This window comes from Lemur catta, chromosome 17 (assembly GCF_020740605.2).
Source record: "Lemur catta isolate mLemCat1 chromosome 17, mLemCat1.pri, whole genome shotgun sequence".
Taxonomy (NCBI): Eukaryota; Metazoa; Chordata; class Mammalia; order Primates; family Lemuridae; genus Lemur; species Lemur catta.
The window spans coordinates 11,414,491-11,433,436 of NC_059144.1; the positions used below are offsets into that span (position 1 = coordinate 11,414,491).

The 18,946-nt window shown below is 40.6% G+C and overlaps 1 protein-coding gene and 1 pseudogene across 2 annotated transcripts in view; one reads left to right on the forward strand and one right to left on the reverse strand.

Moving 5' to 3' along the window:
• CFAP61 (cilia and flagella associated protein 61) overlaps positions 1 to 18,946 on the forward strand; it is a 253,590-nt gene that overhangs the window by 202,425 nt on the left and 32,219 nt on the right. The gene's annotated exons all lie outside the window — the stretch shown is intronic.
• On the reverse strand, positions 3,123 to 3,885 carry LOC123622496 (annotated as a pseudogene). The gene has a single exon (XR_006729516.1). The product of XR_006729516.1 is annotated as a cell division control protein 42 homolog (transcript).

The following is an 18,946-nucleotide window of genomic DNA, read 5'->3' on the forward strand; positions in this document are numbered from 1 at the left end:
GGCAGAGATTTCATTCTAATATATAATAATAAAAAAGATCTGGAGACCAAAGGGTCATAGGAGGAAGTGCATGGATTCCAGATGTGTGCACACCTGGCTCTTGTGGCCTGGACCACAGTTGTGCAACCAAGCCCACCACGATGGGCTCAGATGAGATGATATTCAAGTCCCCACATGGGGCTGCTAAGAGGAGTGGTGAGAAACTTAGCAGGTAGATTTGGGAGCAGGATGTAGAAGAATCTGGTCCTGATGGGAACTCCACAACCATAGGACAAGATGTTTGTGATTTCAGCCTTCTTCCTTATGGCTTAAGCAGACTGGAGCCTCCATTCATCCAGGATGTCGGTAAGGGAATTCCTACACTGACAGGTCTGTGAGGCTAATGATCCAAATCTTCGTAGTTTCAAGCTCTACGACACTCTTCATCCTGTACCATTAGGAAGGCATAGAATTTTAGAATGATAAGCTCCTTCCAGATGTAGCCTGCTGCTTAGCAAGGTTGGGAGAATTTCCCTCTACCCACAAAACAAGATGGTGACAGAGCCAGATAGTACCAGATAACAGATGTAGAATGTAAATCTTAGAATTTTAGTGTTCTCAGTGCCAACAGGGGTGTCTGCTGGGATCAGAATCAATCTTCTCCCTCTCAAAATTTTTTCAATTGTAGAATACATCATACAAACGAAAAAGTATGTGAAACATGTATGTACACTTAGGGGAAAATAATACTGGAAATCTATGTGCTTACCACCTACATTAAGAAGTAATTCCTTACCCCAGGAATTATTGGAATTACTGGAAGCCCCTCTCTGTTCACACCCACCTCTGTCTCCTTGGAGGTAGCCACTATCCTGAATTTGAGTTAGGCGTTCTGTTTCCTGTAAAGCAAGGATCAGCAAACTTTTTCTATAAAGGGCAGACATGACCGCTGTAGCAAATACTTAACTCTGCCCTTGTAGAGTTGAACACAGTTGTGTACCAACAAAGGTTCATTTACCAAAACAGGCGTCTTTCAGAAGGGCCTTGGACTTTTTAATCTGAGGGCCAAAACAGGAACCTGGCTAGATTTGGTCTGAGAGCAGTAGTTTCCCAAACTTTGTTTTAAAGATGTGCACATATCCATGTATGATTTCCTAAATAATATATTAGTTTATTTTGCCTACTTCTGAATCAAATCTATGGCTTACTAAAGAAAGTCACCATTCTGTATAGCACTGTGTTTGTGAGAACCACCCATGTTGATATTCGTAGCTATAGTTCATTTGTTCTCCCTGCTGTATAGTAGTATTCCATTACGCGACCGGGTCACAGTTCCTGGATTTTCTTGTTGGTTGGTGTTTAAGTTGTTTCTAGTTTGGTGCCATTACAAACAATATTGTGAATGCTGTGAATATACCTCCCATGTAGGAGTTCTCTATACTACCCTAGCCCTAAAACTGCTGGGTCACAGGATATGCACGTCTTCCACTGTATTAGTTGATGCCCGATTGTTTTCCAAAATACAGTCATGTGCTACCTAATGATGTTTCGGGCAATGATGGACCATATAAGTGATGGTGGTACCATAAGACTATAATGAAGCTGAATAGGAACACATTCCTATTGCCTAGCACAATGCCTTACTCATGTGTCTGTGGTGATACTGGTGTGAACAAACCTATTGTGCTACCAGTTGTATAAGAATATGGCACATACAATTCATGTATAGTACATAATACTAGCTAATGAAAATAAGTGACTAAGTGGTTTATGTATTTACTATACTACACTTTTATTAGTATCATTATTTTAGAGTGTATTCCTCCTACTTATTTAAAAAAAAGTTAACTGTAAAACAGCCTCAGGCGGATTCTTCAGAGAAGAAAGTATTCCAGAAGACCTTGTTATCAGAGGAGATGGCAGCTCCGTGCACGTTATTGACTCTGCAGTCTTTCCCGTGGGACAAGATGAGGAGGGGGAAAGCAGTGGTATTGACGATCCTGACCACAGGTATAGGCCTAGGCCAGGGGTGGGGAACCTACAGTCTTAAGGCCACATGTGGCCTTCTTAAGTGTGTGCCTTTTGACTGAATCCAAATTTTACAGAACAAATCCTTTTATTTTATTAATACATTTTTGTTTGCCTTTTATGTTTTTATTTTATTTTTAAAATGAATGTGTTTAAAATGCCAAAGAATAAAATAAGTTTCAACAAAATAATCCTCCCAGATTGACCGGCATAATTAGAACGTTAGTAAACCATAAGGGCTAAACTGACAGCTGCTACACTCATGATTTAGTTCTAATTTCCCCCGCCTGACTGGCACCACTACTGCATGAGGCTGGTTGGTGAGAGTTTATGGGGGTGGAGTACTCCAGTCTGTTATCAGCTTTTGACAATGATGCACTGTGTCTCTATCTGAAGTGGAATTTATGAATAGTTGCACAACTCGACAGTATTTTTTAGTTCTGTCTGCTCAACAGCACATCATGTCAAAGAAGACCAAGAGAATGCTAAAGGAAGGAAACAGATTTTTTAGTGAGGATTGGGAATTACAATATTATCTTGTTTCTGCTAAAGATAAGATGATCTGCTTGCTTAGTGATCTTTTAATATCAACATTAAAGAAATTCAATGCTCATCAGCATTATAATACTCATAAGGACCACAAATATTTTAAATTAGAGTGAGAGGCACCAAAGGTGTTATTGCAGAAATTAAAAGATGAAAAGCAAAAGCAAAGACAATTCTTTTAGGCAGCAATAAGACCTGGAAATAATGCCACTGAAACAACTTATAAAGTAGCTTACATACTTAGGAAAAAAGGGAAGCCATTCAGTGATGTAGAAATTGTGAAAGAATGCATTGTCGAAGTTGTAGGATACTTAGACCCTGATAACATTTCAAAGAACAAACAACTGCCTCTTTCAAGAGGAACCATAACTAATTGGCAGCATGAATTAGCCTTCCCCTTAACAGAACAATTTCATGCAATACTTCAAAAGGAAAATATACATTATTCAATTGCTTTGGATGAATCAATTGATACTACTGACTTAATGCAGGTTTTATACTTCATTCAGATCATAACAAAAGGTTTTCTTTGCTACAAAGAGTTACTCACTTTGGGCACTCTTTTTTTTTTTTTTTTTTTGCAAAAACGAATTTTAATTTTTAATCTTTAGTTTGATTTAAACATTGCTTTTAGTGTGATGCCGACACCAGCTGTGCAGAAAGGGCTCTGGAGAGATGTTCATAGCAGCACACACCTGCAGCTCTTCTTCAGTTCTGGAGGCTCCAAGGCAGCCGATATTGCTTGGTCAAATACATTCTTTAGGCCTTTCTGCGTGAGTGAGGACCACTCCACATACTTGACAGCCTTCAGGTCACGGGCCAGCTTTTCAGCAGTCTCTGGAGTGATAGGCTTCTGTTTGTTCTTGGCAAGTTTCTCAATAGTAGAGGGGTCATCTCTGAGATCAATTTGGGTCCCCACAAGCAAGAAAGGAGTCTTTGGACACTGGTGAGTTATCTCAGGCACCCACTTTTCTTTCACATTTTCAAATGAGGACGGAGAGACCACTGAAAAACAGACTAGAAATACATGTTTGTGGATAACTCAGCAGTCATAATCTGTCCTAATCCTCTTGCCCTGCAGTATCAAAAAGTCCAAGAGTATATGGCTCTCCACCAATCATAACTGTGACTGCATAGTTGTCAAAAACAGTCGGAACATATTCAGATGGAAATTTGTTTGTTGTGTAGGATATCAGGAGACATGTTTTACCAACAGCACCATCGCCCACAACAATGCACTTAATTGTCTGCATTGCTGAAATAGTTTTATATCCACTTTAAATATTTCACATCTGATGGTGACCTCAGCGTCTCCACCAGGATGTTGGCAGCACTGCGTGGGGGGGACACTCTTTTGAACAGAACACAGGAATAGATATGTTCAAAAACTTTCAAGATGAATGTTGTGAAGTTCGACTGAATTTGGTAAATTTAGTGAATGTATATACAGATGGTGCACCTTCCATGACAGGAAAACATGAAAGGTTTATTGCACAGATTTACAAAGTATTAACAGATCCAGATGCTCTCATTTCTTTTCATTGTATATTGTTTCAGCAAAATCTCTGTGCTACTATTTTAAGTGACACTTTGCAACAAGTTATAAGTATTGTTAACAACATAGCATCCTGTTTTGTAACATTAGAAAGTTGAACGATGAGGCAAATACGGATTTGCCCTATCATTCCAAAGTGTGTTGGCTATCACAGGGACAGGTGTTAGCAAAAAATTTTATCTCTGCAAGAACATATAGTTAAGTTTTATGAAGAATACAATCAGTAATGTGAATTATTGAAAGATGTCTATAGGAATATAGCATTTCCATGTGATATCATGTCAAATCAAAATGACTTGAATATTTCTTTGCAAGGTAAAACTAAGTCTATATATATGTGGCAAAACAATCCAAGCATTTCAACAAAAGCTATCTTTTTTCAAAACCCTTCTTCTTCAAAATGAAATTTTGGATGAACATTTTCCCCAGTTAGCAAAGGTCATTGATGAGCAGGACGATATATGTGAATCATTTAAAGAATACGCAGCTGTTACAGACCTATTAATTGGAGAATACAATGAAAGGTTCACTGACTTTGAGAATCATGACATTATATTCAAATTAGGATTTCAGCCTCACCTAGTTGATAACACGAAGGCACCTAAAGAACTACAGAGGGAATTGATTGAGCTATCAGTAGATGACATTTTAAAGTCATTGTCTGATGGTAAGAAAGAGCCAATTGAAATATGGAAAAATGCATAGAATGCCCACACCTTCAGCAATATGCCCAAAACATGCTTTCTTGCTTTTCAACCACTTATTGCTGTGAATCTGCATTTCTCTTACCCAACCCAAATCAAGATGCCCTAAGGTCACAAATGACTGATACCCATCTAGAGGATCAGCTGAAACTGGGGACCTCCCTGCTGCAACCACAAATATTCAAATGCTTTCCAACAAAAAGCAGACAGAATGAAGTCATTAAAAGGTTAGTTAATGTTAAAATTAACCATTTTCATTTTTGAAATTATTAAATAAATAGTAGTTAGATTTTTACAAAATAATGTACATGTTGCATATATCTAATTGAAGCTTCTTGAATGTGGCCTTATTTGATTACAGATTAATTAATGTTGCCTTCCAACATGAAAATGTTCCCCATCCCTGGTCTAGGCTAATGTGTGTTTGTGTCTTAGTTTTTAACAAAAGGGTCTAAAAAGTAAAAAAAAAATAATAAAAGTTTTAAGAAGTATAAAATCTTTATAGAATCAGGATATAGATAAAGAAAATATTTTTGTACAGCTGTACAATGTGCTTGTGTTTTAAGCTAAGTATTCTCATAAAAGAGTCAAAAAGTTTAAAACATTTAAAAAATTTATGAAGTAAAAAATTACTGTAAGCTAAGGTTAATTTATGATTGAAGAAAGAAAAATATTTTTTTCATAAATTTAGTATAGGCTAAGTACGTAGTATTTATAAAGCCTACAGTAGTGTACAGTAGTGTCTTGGGCCTTTACATTCACTCACGACTCACCTTCTGACTCACCCAGAGCAATTTCTAGTTCCCCAAGCTCCATTCATGGTAAGTGCCCTACATAGGTATACCACTTTTTATCTTTAATACCATATTTTTACTGTACCTTTTCTATGTTTAGATCCACAAATACTTACCATTGTGTTACAGTTGCTTACAGTATTCAATACAGTCACATACTATCAAGGTTTGTAGCCTAGGAGCAATAGGCTACACCATATGCCTAGATGTGTAGTAGGCTACACCATCTAGGTTGGTGTAAGGGACTCCATGATGTTCCCATGATGCATTTCTCAGAACGTATCTCCATCATTCAGTGACACGTGACTGTATTTGTATCTATTTAAACTATCCCCAAGCAGTATGTGAGAGTTCCTCTGGCTTCACAGCCCTGTCAAACCTTGGTACTGTTAGACTTTAAAATTTGGCCAGTCTTGTGGTTTGCAAAGGTGTCTTCCCATGGCTTTCATTTGCCCTTCTCTGATTAATAATGAAGTTGATTAAGTACCTTTTCATTTGTTCCTAGGTCATTTGTGGTTGTTTCTGTGAAATGCCTATTTATGACATTTATCAATTTTTCTTTTGGGTTGTCTTCTTCTTATTAATTCACAGGAGTTATTTATATACAAACTCGGGATACAAATTTGTGTTGGTTATATATTTCTAATACATCTTCTCCCTCTTTGAGGCTTATCTTTTTACTTTCTTTATGGTGCCAACAACTATTCTTAATTTAATTTAATCTGTCTACTTCAAGGTTGTCCTGGATATTTTTGGCCTTTTGCTCTTCCAATAATTTTCTTATAAACAACTTGTCAAGCTCTGTGAAAAGCCCCACTGGATTTGATAGGAAATGCACTAAATCTTAGATCAATTAGGCAAGAATTGACATCTTTGATATTGACTCTAATATCATAACACAGTAGAGGTCTTGATTTATTTAGGTATGCTTTAATGTCCTTCAATAAATGTTTATAATTTTCCCCATAAATAGCTTGTACAATTTTTGTTTGATGTGATCCCAAGGTGCTTTATATTTTTATTGCTACTATAAATATTGTTTTCTTATTGACTGTTGCTGATATATAGAAATGCACTAATTTTTTCTATGGTTCTGTGTCCTGCAAATTTCCTACACTACCTCATTCATTCAGATGATTTACTTGTAGATTCTTTTAGATTTCCACATAGAAAAATTTTATCAGCTACAAATAATAACAGCTTTGTTTCTTCTTTTCCAACCTTTATAATTTTTATTTTTCTTGTCTTACTACACTGGCTAAGCTTTGTGGTAAAAAATAATGGCACCCTTGCCTCTTGCCTCTTTCTAATTTCAGAGGGAATGTGTTCAATATAAGTGTGTGATATTTGCTGTATATGTTTTTGTAGAGGACTTTTATCAGATTAAGAAAGTTCCTTTTGATTACTGGCTTGCTGGGCATTTTTATCATGAATGGATTTTTATTTTTTTCCCCAGAAAGAGTACTTAATTCCTAAAATCTTTCATGTATAAGGATATCTTCCTAATGCTTTCAAATATAAGCTACATTTTAATAATCAAATTCTTTAATCATGGGCTTTCCTTCCTCAAATCTTTGTATACTTGACTCCAATATTTATCTTAAATAAAGAAAAATAAGGCCGGTACGGTGGCTCACACATGTAATCCTAGCACTCTGGGAGGCTGAGGTGGGAGAATTGCTTGAACTCTGTAGTTCGAGACCAGTCTGAGCAAGAGTGAGACCCTGTCTCTACAAAAAATAGAAAAATTAGCCAGGCATCGTGGCACGTACCTGTAGTCCCAGCTACTTGGGAGGCTGAGGTGTGAGGGTCACTTGAGCCCAGGAGTTTAAGGCTGCAGGGAGCTATGATAATGCCACTGCACTCTAGCCCAGGAGACAGAGCAAGACCCTGTCACAAAAAAAAATAATACTCATAATAAAGAAAAATACAAATATTTAGAAAATGAATTCATTTGCTCCTTAGCTTGTTCATAGGATTTTATTGTTGCTGCCAAGCTTGCCCAACATATTTGAGTTAGAGGCCAAGCAGTTGTTTGTTAAAGAAAAATTTTACTTGGTGAGGAATGATATGCTAAGAACCTTCTATGAAAAAAAAATGTTTTCACATTTGACCAAATTCAAAGCCCTGCCTCGTCTATTTCTCCTTTGAAACAGACAGACTTGGTGAGTTGTGACTAGTGGGGGGCAGCTGTTAACTGATGATAGTGATCATTTTAAAGTTAATTTGATTTGTTAAGAGTGAATATTTGGGATGGCAAGATAAGACAGGACGACACTGGATGTTAGCAGCTGCCGACTGACATCTGTCAGAAAGAATTGGGGCAGGAAGATGGTCCCTTCAGTGTCCTTTTTAAGTGAGGTCCCGAGAGTACCGCCCTGCCTTGTCAGTCACTCCCACACGTGCGTCCGTGTGCACACGCAGCTGCGGCCACATTCTTCTCAAGTGCCACAAAGCGCTGCCAGGTCCCAGTGCTAACTCTTGGCCCAGCAGTGCCGCCCTGTCTGTAGTCAGACGAGCTGGCAAGGCTCTTTCCAAGCAGGGTGAATGGCTTAGCTGATTTTGGCCACGATGTGATTACCGATTGTTTTCCTGACCTTGGCAGCACCGGCTAGATGGCTCTTTCAAACCCGGGCACGTTTCCTGGGTGCACTTGCATCCACCGAGGCGGCGCTGGATGCGGGGAGGGCTGAGCGTGAACCAGCTGCTCCGTCGTTCCGCAAGTCAGGCCTGCCCCCAGGACCGGTTCCTCTGCACATTCAGGGAAACCCTCTCGATCCTTCCTCTCCACATCCCCCGAGCTAGTCTCACTCCATCAGGGGCCAGAACAGTGCAGGCTGGGGCCGTGCTGACGGGACCGGGGGCAGCCACCAGGGTCAGGTGGTGCTGTGGCAGTCAAGGCCTCCCGAGCAGACCCTGGCCGCCCGCGCCTGGCTCGCTTGGAGCCATATGGGGACAGGAGGTGGCGGTCGAGTAGCCAGGCCCAGTGACACGCAGGCGGACAGCTGTCGCAGAGCCACAGTGCAGCTAAGGGTCTGCAGCCCGGGCTGGCTTGGATCCCACCTATATTTTGTTCTTTGTTTTTAACCTCAGAGCATCAGTACAAACCGCGGGCGCTGAAGAGGGAGAGAACTAATTCGCCACTGGTGATTCTGTGTGTGTGTGTGTGTGTGTGTGTGTGTGTGTGTGTGTGTGAGAGAGAGACAGAGAGAGAGAGAGAGACACGAATTGATCAATCGATTGATTTACCACTTTGGAAAAATAATACAGCCAATTTTATATCATTTGTTTCCTTCTGAACCAACCAGCATTTAAAGTCACACAAATACGTTAGTAAAATTTTCCTTTTCCCAACCTGCCCTGAAGAGCACCCGTGTCTCACCCGTGCACATTCACACACACGCACACACTGCTGTCCCCCTGCGCGCGAAGTCCTCCCGCCCTGCTGACACCACTCCTCCCTTCAGGACACTGGCGGTGGCGGAAGGAACTCGGCTGAGGGTGCTGGAGACGTTGGCAAACAGCAGCTGTGGGTGGAGAGAAGGGAGGCTGAGGCAGCCTCCTGAGATGCTGCCTGCCAGGGACTTTAACCAGGCCTGGTCTGGGTCTTTGCCGTCTGAACTCCAGCTCATCTTCTTTGACCCCCACTGACCAATGACTCTGCAAAAGAAAAGTCTTGCCCACTGAATCTCTCCCCTCCGTTTGCCTTAATTAATAGTCCGTACATCATTTATTCTCACGGTGTGAATAGGTCTTGCACTGGCTTCTTTGTATGAGCCCATCAGATACTCAGAAACCCTGATTAAGTCACCTTTTTTCACATCTTAACGTGTTCAGCTCTCAAAGACTGCCCGCAGACGCCCTGCACCCTCCTCCGCACTTTCCCGAACACTCCAGTGGCCTATTCTCAGTGGGTAAGTGCTGCCGCGCACAGTAGTCTACATGGGAGCTGAGCAGGCCCTTTAAAAGGCTGCAGTTACCTTTTTCAATGGTGAGGCTGAGGCTCCAGCAGTTACTCCCTTAGGAAAGCCATCTTGTGCTCTCTCTGTCTTTGGAGCTACCAAGCAAGATGCTGCAAACCCAGATGGTCCCCTCATTCATTTATTCAACTCCAGTTGGAATCATTTCATCACGACTTGAAAATGTTTTTCCATTCCGCTGTGGTCAGCAGTCTTTTGCTGTGTCCAGTAATAGACTGCACACTAACTTCCAGGTGCCCATTTTTCCAGACTTATCAAAATCCTCTTGAACTAGGACTGCCCACTCCAACTTCTCAGTTTGTTTGTCCATACCTAAAAGGTGTTAGCTCATAGTCCTCCCAATACGCTCTTCCCTCACGAGCTTCCGTGCCGGCCATACGCCAAGTCATCAGCCTGCCCTTCAGTAGACTCGTTAAAGTGTTCATATTTGTCTGTTTTACTTTGGATAATACCAGTTCTGTCTGATAGCCTTGTAAAGAATCCTTTCCCAAATGATTTTCTAAAATCAAAGTCCGTTCTCTTCATTTTGCTGCCTAGTCATTTAATTATAGTCTATCTCTGCACCTCATAAAAGGCAATTGAGGTCGGGTTTGCTCACATACTTGGTCTGGGGATTCACACTGATCGTTCTCTGGCCTTGTTGCTCCAACAGGCAGATCCTTACCCAGCAGTGTTTCTCCTGCTGTCATCACAGGCTATGAGGCTGAACCTAAATTTGTGAACCTCTCTTCTTCCAGAGATGGTCATCCTTCAATCTGGAAAATAGACCAAGGTGGGGCCCAAGTCCATTTGACACAACATGTGTCCATTTTTATTGCCAATCTTGTTCTCATTAAAACTAGGGGTCTTGGAACATATAAGGAACTCAAACAACTCAACAGAAAAAAAACAACAACAACAAACAATCCCATTAAAAAGTGGGCAACGGGCATGAATAGACCTTTCTCAAAAGAAGACATGCAAATGGCCAACTGGTATATGAAAAAGTGCTCAACATCACTCACTATGAGAGAAATGCAAATCACAACCACAATGACAAATCATCTTACCCCAGTCAAAATGGCCATTATTAAAAAGACTAAAATAGTGGATATTGGTGAGAGAAAAGGGAATTGTTATACACTGTTGGTGGGAATATAAACTAGTATAGCCACTATGGAAAACAGTGTGGAGATTTCTCAAAAAGCTAAAAATAGGATTACCATTCAATCTAGCAATCCCACTCCTAGGTATCTACCCAAAGGGAAAGAGATTAATATATCAAAGAAATACCTGCACTTGCATATTTATTGCAGCACTATTCACAATAGCAAAGATATGGAAGCAACCTAAGTGCCCATCAAAGCATGAATAGATAAAGAAAATGTGGCACATACACACAATGGGATACTATGCGCCCATAAAAAAGAATGAAACCCTGTTATTTGCAGCAACATGGATGGAACTGTAGGTTATTATCTTAAGTAAAATAAGCCAGGCACAGAGAGATAAATGGTGCATGTTCTCATATCTGGGAGCTAAAAAATTTGATCACAGGGAGGTGGAGAGTGGAATGATAGATGCCAGAGGATGGGAAAGCTGAGTGCAGGGAAAGGGGAGGATAAAGAGAAGTGGGTTAAAGGGTACAGACATACAGTTAGACACAAGGAATAAATTCAATGTTTGATAGCAGAGTATGGTGACTGTACTTAACAAAAATGTATTGTACTTGGGACATGAACACCCTAAAAATAACTAAGGTCTTTTCTAGTATATGTCACTTCCCCCCATCTTCCCACTGTGATATTTGTGTGGAATTAACCTTTCCTGGGATGAAAAATGAGTTTGTTTTGAACTGCCCTGAAATTATGGCCAGCACATGTCCCTTCAGATATTCATGCCAAAGATTACAGTGTGGAAGAAAAACAAATGCACCATTCACATATCAGAAATGAATGTTAAAAGTGACAAACACATGGAGTTCTGCATAAAGTATGAAGGATTTTTTAAAATTTACCTCATTTGTCATGAAAATGTCACTTGGCGTATCGTGTTAGGATTTATCAGAAAGGCCTGGATTGAGATTTTTTTTATAGTTTTGAGGTATCACAAATATATACATTCTTATTTCAAGTAACTCAATCAGATTGAGGTACTTACTAGTGTTAGTAAGAATCTTTGCCTGGAGGACAGTGACCATGAATGAATGAAAGAAAAATGAGTGTCCCATCTAACAGTCAAGATTTTGTTTTATGTTGAAGGCTTTTTTTAGTGAGAATGTAAAGAATGAGCAAGGATACTCAGAACCAGTTAACATCAATCAACAGTAGGGGCGGAGGGAGTGGGAAGTTCAGGATTACTAACAGATAACTCTTCACTGGCGTTTCCTACCAGCCTTGTTCAACGAGGACTCCCATAGCGACATCGCCCTTGCCAGGCGGGCACTGTTACTTCCTAAAACAGAGGAACTGGGTGTTTTCCCTACTATAAAAGAAAATTAATGCTTTCATTATTTGAAAGGAAATGTGTATATTTAAATCACATAGTAATACCTGGGGGAGACAATTGCAGCCCAGGGGTGGCCCTGCATCCCGGAAGACAGAGCTGGAATGTGAACCGTACAAGAGACAAATCACTTAAAGTGTGAGACACAATTGACACACGTCGGTTGGACCACATCTGCAACATAACTTTAAAAAATTCAAACTTTTCACCAAGCTTTATAAAAGCAAAGAAATACCTTATAGTGAGACCACCCCCTCTAAGTTACCCGTAGCCCCCGTCTCCACAGCTGCCACCCTCCCCACCATTTTTGTCCTGTGTTCCTGTGCACAAGGATTTTGGTTGAAACCCCTACAGCATGTAAGAGCAAACGTCACTTCCATTTCCTTGGAGTGGAAAGGACTCTAGACTAAGTCAGACAGAGGGTTCAAATTCCTGTATTGTTGCTTATTTGTGTTGTGAACTTGGAAAAGTGAATTAACCTCACTGAGCATCAGTTTCTTCATCTATAAAATGAAGATATAATCTATGATAAGGCCGGGCATGGTGGCTCATGCCTGTAATCCTAGGGAGGCCAAGGCGTGTGGATCGTTTGAGCTCAGGAGTTTGAGACCAGCCTGAGCAAGAGCGAGACCCCGTCTCTACTAAAAATAGAAAGAAATTAGCTGGACAACTAAAAATATATAGAAAAAATTAGCCAGGCATGGTGGCGCATGCCCGTAGTCCCAGCTACTTGGGAAGCTGAGGCAGGAGAATTGCTTGAGCCCAGGAGTTTGAGGTTGCTGTGAACTAGGCTGACGCCACGGCACTCTAGCCCAGACAACAGAGTGAGACTCTGTCTCAAAAAAAAAAATCTATGATAAGTCTTCCCATATCACAGGATAAAAGTAGACAGTGATATGAAAGTACTTAAAGTACAAGTCCAAAAGGTTATAAAAAAAAAAAAGTACTATAAAGTATTAAACAAGTGCAGAGTTTGGTAATTATTTTAGCTCATGAGTTCATATTTGCTATAAGTTGATATAAGCCTTTACAGAGAGGCAAAAACACTTTCAGCCATTTTACAGTATTCCTTTTCCCTTCCAAATTAATACAAATTTAGGAAAATATAATGCTTCCTTTAATAATTTAAATGAGCGAATGTTTTAGAATTGCATCCAGTGTATGTGCCTGCTATGTCTTATTTTTAAAATTGTCTATATGGAGGGGTACGCATGATATTTAGTTCACTTGTTTCCAGAGTTGTGCTCCAAGAAAAAAATTTACTTAGGGAGAAGTCATTATCAAGAATTAAATAAGTGAGAAATCTGGTGCTTCATTTAGAGTAATAATATACTAAAACTAGAGTCGATAATGTCTCTCCCAGGGTACTTTATGGCAAAGAAAGGATCAAATGTTTCTATAATGCTACACTTAGAGATGATTGCCTTTCAAACCACTGAGTACCCAAAGCAACGAAATAGGTTCTGAATATCATTTAGAAATTTGAAATTATGAACTGTTTGAGATGTGAAGTATGTCTAGAATCTAATATACAGTTTTAAAAGTTGCTTTGGAAAATTGTTTCGTTCATTGTCAGTAATTACAAATACTTTAGACCTACATTGTCTACTGTGATTGTCAGTTGTTGCCACAACTGTCTACTTAATTTTAATTAAGATTAAATACAGCTAAAAATTCAGTTCCCCAGTCACGTGAGCCACATTTCACATGGTCAGCGGCCACACGTGGCTTGTGGCTACCAAACCAACAGTGCAGAACAGAGGGTTTCCACGGTGGTGGAAAGTTATACTGGACAGTGCTGCTGTGGGCCAGTTGCTTTCTTGGTATTTGTAGTGCGTGGTGCTGGGCATAGCAACTACGTACAATGATTTCCCAAAATGCTAGTCACCAGCCCCATTTGGCTCTCAGTCCACTGACAGGCTGATATGGTAGCTAACAGATGGGTGCTCAGTGAAGACCCAGTGGACAGGAGGAAGTGATTTCTCTCTGTACGTGCTTTTGTGAGGGCCAATCAGAAAACAAATTCTCCCCAAATACGGCCAAAGGAGAGGAGGATAGTGTGGGGGAAGGGGCAGGGCAGGTAAGATCTCTGGGGCGGTTGGTCACTGTACAGGTGATGCAAGGGGCACTTGGCCTTGCTGGCTGAAATAAAGACTCCATCTCCCTCTATCCTTTCATGCTATTTGGAGCTCAGCTGGCCAAACCCCAGGCAACCTGCCACTTCCTGGCCAGAGTTATCCCAGCCCGTCTTGATTATTAACATCCTCTCCCACTGTCCGATCCCACGTCTTGATCTGGAGTTCAGGAGAGCTGACTGGTATGTTCAGAACTGACTTCTGTCACTCTAAGCATCTTTGTAATATCACGTTCCTTTTCAAACTTGTGCAGCAGGAGTTAAGGTCCTTTCTTTATAGATTTTCTTCCTCCATCTCATTACAGACTGATCTGGCAGCATGTGGTTGACAGTTACTATTTATGAGTTTAATAGCCGACGAGCCAATGGTTTCTCTACAAGGCTACTAAAGTGCTTTAATATAAAGACCTCTTTACCAAACTCCAAGAAACAACTGAGTTGTTCTGTTATTGGAATTGTTAAAAATAAATACATTTCAGAAATCATGTTCTCAATCTACTGAGCCATGAGAAGGAATGGGCTTGCCTGGCTAAATGTTTTATGGCAAACCAACAATCACAGAGAGACACTTGGAAGCCAGCTGGGCAACAGGGAGGCCTCATGTGTGCAACATTCTCATTCCTTTCCTCTCAGGCCTAGATCTTTTTAGGGTTTTTTTTTTTTTTAGGGTTATTTTGTACCTTTTTGTAGAATTCTTTTAAAATTTCCATTATGAAAGCATTACTATAGGAAATGTAGAAACATATTTTAAAAGCCAAGAATATATACCTATATAAAACCCATACTTCATCCTACTACCCAGATCTTATTTTAGATAATTAAGCTATGAAATGAGAAGAGTTGAAGGGTAACTTCTATCTGTTCTTAGAAATGGGACAGGCAACAAGCTCATGGACAGTACAACTTACCTCCCTTGCAATCTGGGAGAGGCCAGGAAGACCTGAACTGCAGCCCAGCACATTCGCCTCATAGATGAGGAAACCAGAGTGACAGGGCTTGCTGTGGGTCATAGCCAAGACAGTGGGACCAACAGGACCAGACCAGGGTTCCTGACTCACTGTCTAATTCCCTTTATTCAGGACAAATGGAAATAAGTTTCCTATCATGCAAGGACCATCCTTTAGAAAAAGCAGTTGTTGTGTTTGATTCATCATTATCTTTGTAAGAATCAACAAAAAACACAATTTATGCTTGGGACATGAAAATAATTTTGCTTCTCTAACAAAATACCTCAGGGGATGCCCAGGGTAATTCATGTGTGCAGAAAGAAAATATTAGAACTTCTATTTGTATTTTTATCTTAAAAAAAATAGAAAGGAATCGAGCTTTATTAGTACTTGAAGCACACACACTGGCAATCTCTCCTTTCTAGATGGAAATTTCATGTGTCCTGTGTGTCCCCAACGTGTCCAGGGTAATGAGGGAATGTCACAGTTTAAAGGGGTCAACCTTATTAGTTAACTTGGGAGCCTAGTACACTATTTGTGTATCTGGTTCTGGTTTTAACTAAACTGACCTCCACAAAATGGACAAGAGCATTTAAAGGACTCCTCCAAAGAAAGTACAGATTGAAAAGCACGCACAAGGGAACCAGGAAATGGCAGAGCCACCCTGTCTCCTTTCCTCAGAGAAGCTCTTCATCAGCTGCATTAGGAGTAAGTACAATGGTTCATCTACCAGCAAGGGCTCCGTTGCAGACAACAGACTCCTCTCTGGCTAGTTTAAACAGAAAGCAACGTACTGCCAGTTATGGGTGGTTTATAAAATTTCTTGAACGAGCTGAAGGAGGAGACTTTAGTCTGACTTCCAAGAAAAATTCAGAAAATGGCTTTGCAGACCTGGCCAATCTCTGCCACAGAGAGGAATCTGTGGAACTGGGAAACTGCCACAACACTTGCCAACTCCATGACCACACCTTTCCGCCACAATCCACAGCAGCCAAACGGGCACCCTGAGCCCTGCCTCTTGCCCCCATGGGATTCTGCTACAGCTGATGCCAAAGCTACTGCAACCAGGCTTGCCAGCAAAAGCAAGAAATGCAGTGGAAGCAGAGTCTCCACCACATGGTGCTCATGTCCATCTTCCAAGTCCGGCATGGGGCTGACTCTTTGGAGGAAACATGGTCTCATGTAGAACCCCTGGTGTACATGAGTCTGGAAAATGTGGTCTTTCACTTTCCTACGTGTGGTATTTTGCCTAAATCATGCTACAGAGGATCTTGAGTGTAGCTGGCTGCACTAGTCTGCAATATCCCCCAGAGCTAACTAACCAAAGTTGACTAGAAGTCAGCCCTCTAAAATGCAAAACTGTCAAGAAGACCATTTGAAATTTGTACTTACATCTGCTATCAGTAAGAGTGAACTTTGCACTAATTGTATACAGGTCTACAAACCCTTACATGATATCCTACGAGTGGATGTTGTGAAATTCCATTTTTTTTCAAAGTTTTGGGGAACAGGACTTACCCTCTCACCTGAAACAACTAAAAAATTTCCAAAATATTAGGAAATGAGTTTTTATAAAAACATTGAACATCAGACAATGAATGATAATGATCTCTGAGAGATGGAAAATAAATTAAGGTGAACCGTATGAAGGATCCTGCTTATTGCCTTGAGGGAGTTTCTAGGCCACAGCAAAGGGCAGTGGAACCCAGGCAGAGCCCGGCAGACTCCCTGAATTGAGGAGACGGAGCTGCGAGTCTTGAGAGACCAATGCAGGTGGAGCTCTCAGGACGGAGGACTGGAGAGGAGAGAGTTTACAGAGAGAGAGCCCAGGAGACGTGCAGAAGCCCCCCCCCCCCCCCGCCTTGAGCATTCATTCAAGTACTCATCAGTGCCAGGGCTGGGGAAAGAACCACTTAAAAGAATTAGAAGTTACACTGCCTGATGCTCACACAGGGCTGGGGGTAGTCCCTGTTCCTACCAGCCAGACCTGAGAACATTAAAATTCATGGGGGCAGGGGCTGGTGGCTCACGCCTGTAATCCCAGCAATTTGGGAGGCTGAGGTTGGAGGATTGCTTGAGACCAGAAGTTCAAGATCAGCCTGGGCAACATAGCAAGACCCCGTCTCTAAAAAAAAAAAAATTTTTAAATTAGCCAGGCATGGTGGAACACACCTGTAATCCCAGCTACTTGGGAGGCTGAACCAGGAGGATCACTTGAACCCAGGAGTTTGAAGCTGCAGTGAGCTATGATGACACCACTGCACTCCGGCCCAGCTGACAGAGTAAGACTCTGTCTCAAAAAGCAAAACAAAACAAAACAAAAAAAGATTCATGGGGTGATAGGTAAAGTACATAAAAGGGATTCAACTCAATAGCAGGGAATAATTAGCCTTGGACCAAACATTGCTCCAGTCCCACTTACCAAATCTTAAAAACAAGACTTGAATGTGTCAAACTCTTTCCAAGTAACTTAACTACCTCTCAAATCAAGCTCAAGAATATTTTTAGGAATACTGAAAATCCCCACACCTAACAAGTTAAAACTCATAATTTCTGGCATCCAATCAAAAAAATTACCAGGCATGCAAAGAAATAGGAAAATACAATGCATAAGAAGGAGAAAACTCAGTCACTCGAAACAGCCCAGAACTGATACAGATGTTAGAATTAGCAGACAAGCATATTAAAACAGTTTCTATAACTATGTTCCACATGATCAAAAAGTTAAGATGTGGAAGATATATTAAAGACCCAAATCAAACTTCTAGAAATGAAAACTATTAATATGATGTCTGTGTCTATACTGGATGGGATTAATGGCAGATTAGACCTCGCTGAAGAAAGGATTAGTGAACTTGAAAACACAACGATTGAAACTGCCTAAAATGAAACAAACAGAGAAAAAAGAATTTAAAACAATGATCAGGATATCAGTGAGCTATGAGACATCTTCCAATGGCCTAAAGAAATAATGATCAAATTTTTTTAAAATTTGATGTTAACTATTGACTCACAAATCTGAGAAGCTCAGTGAACCTCAAGCATGAAACACATGAAGAATTACACCAAGGTACATCGTAATCAAACTCAAAACCAGTGATAAAGACAAAATCTTAAAAGCAACAAGAGAAAACAGGCACATTATTTACAGAGGAATCAAGATAAAAAGGATAATAGATTCCTCATCAGAAAAAAATGCCAGCAAAAAGATAGTGAAACAACATCTTTAAAGTACTGAATTTTGTTTTCAAATTTTAGAACACATTTATTACATGTTATATAACATCTCCAGATGATACATGGCATAACCCCCTCCCCCATATTATATGAGCCACCCTACCCATGCCCAACCAACATCTCTTGAGTCATTCTCTGTCCCATCAGCCTATTTAACTTCTCTATTGGTTTATAACCTCACTTATAGCCCCAGTACTATGGACTGAGTTGTGTTCCCTCATCAAATTCATATGTTGAAGCCCTAATCCCTAATGTGACTGAATGTGGAGATAGGGTCTTAGGAGGTAATTAAGGTTAAATCAGGTCATATGGATAAGACTGTAATCCAATGGGACTGTGGCCTTGGAAGAGAGGGATGTCTCCTTCTCTCTCCCCACCATGGGAGGACACAGCAAGAAGGCGGCCATCTGCAAGCCAGGAAGAGAGCCCTCACCAGAACCTGACCGTGTTAGTACCTCGATCTTGGACTTTCAGCCTCCAGTCCCGGGAGAAATCAATTCCTGTTGTTTAAGCTGCCCAATCTATGGTATTTCTTTACAGGCGAGGACATATTTACAC